We start from the raw sequence: 1,561 nt of genomic DNA, 5'->3' as shown, positions 1-1,561 counted from the left end.
TGCCCGTCCGCTCCCCTCCTGCCCCCTGCGCACGCGCATCACTTACCTCCTTATTCACGCCATCGCACCACACGTAACCATTCTTGTACATAATTAATTACATATCCCACAATATACATACATGCACATATATATATACACACATATATATATATATATATATATATATATATATATATATATATATATATATGCATCATCTCACTTCTATTTTTTTCGTCTTTTCATTCTTTAATGTGCACTGATTCTTCCTTTTCACTGTCAGGACGCTACCTAACCTATGGCGCTGTCCATACTATTTTTTCTGTTCACTCCTTTGCATCACTTCTTGCGCATTGAGCAAAAATGGTAGGGCAGAGTGGTTGCTTATCTGATTGCTTCCTTTGTGCTTAGCAGAATGACGAATCCACAGCAATCTATTAATTATTTTTATCCCAACTTGGAGTGTGCATTCTAAGATATGTTTTATAACATTCCAGTTGGTCCTAACTGTCTTTATTCCCTCAAAGATAATATTTAAGTGCTCCGGGCTAGGTCTCTCCTGCGCACGAAGACGAATCCACAGCAGTCTGAAGAAGAACCAGGCTGTGAAACCCTCTCGTGCGGAAAGATTACTTACCCCAAAGTAACCATCTAAGATAGTCAGTCCAGCAATCATTAGTCTAACCAACAATTAATATATCTAATAAAATCTTTTAACACTGATTTTTACTACATTAATTTTTTGTTGTTATTTTATACCGCATGCTTTGGCAACATAGTTAGGTTGGTTAAAAACACTTTTAAAAGATGTGGTTAAAACTTTATATATATATGTATATATATCATTATTTTCCGAATCATTTTTTGCTAGGTGACCACAACCTGCCACATGGAATGGTGCTTTCCCAAACAGTGCCAAACACAGGCTTACACCTGCAATTCCATGTGTGGCTTTGTATGTTTAAGCAACGGTGACCACCTATGGGGTTGTCACTTACATAGGGCCTTCATCAACTGCCCGATTGTTTCGTGGAATCATTCCACAACTCCATTTTCTATTGTAGAGGGTATTTGTTTGTTTTTTGTTTGTTTGTTTTTTTCATTCCCTACATGGCACACAAATTCGTATTTCTTTGTTTTGAAATTCTAACCTTCCTTCTGTCCGGCTGCACTGTTCTTTTTTACCAGCACGATTGGACTCAACCAGGCTGATGTTGAGGGCTCAAAATTACCATTAGTCTTATTAGGGTAACGATAAATAGGCATCCAGACTGGATATTAGTTTTCAGCAAGAATATGTGCAGGTTCGGTTTCCCCGATTCATCTTCATCTAAGAGAAAAAACTTCACGGTTAATGATCACGTTATTTCTTCCTGATATATGATCCCAATCAAAATCTTTAATAATTTTTTAAATCTATCTAACCCTGGGCCCTTTCTTTTACACATTTCAAGTGGTCTTCAGACTACATCGTTGTCAATCTGATCTGTAGGATTTGGTCTGCTTACTCTACGAATATTTACATTAGTCTGCCATGTATTTTAAAGTGTTTATTACTATAATCCTGTGGTTTTCTTAT

The sequence above is a fragment of the Penaeus chinensis genome, chromosome 41 (genome assembly GCF_019202785.1).
Source record: "Penaeus chinensis breed Huanghai No. 1 chromosome 41, ASM1920278v2, whole genome shotgun sequence".
Taxonomy (NCBI): domain Eukaryota; kingdom Metazoa; phylum Arthropoda; class Malacostraca; order Decapoda; family Penaeidae; genus Penaeus; species Penaeus chinensis.
The sequence above is the reverse complement of the archived record's forward strand: the minus strand, read 5'-3'. Positions refer to the sequence as shown.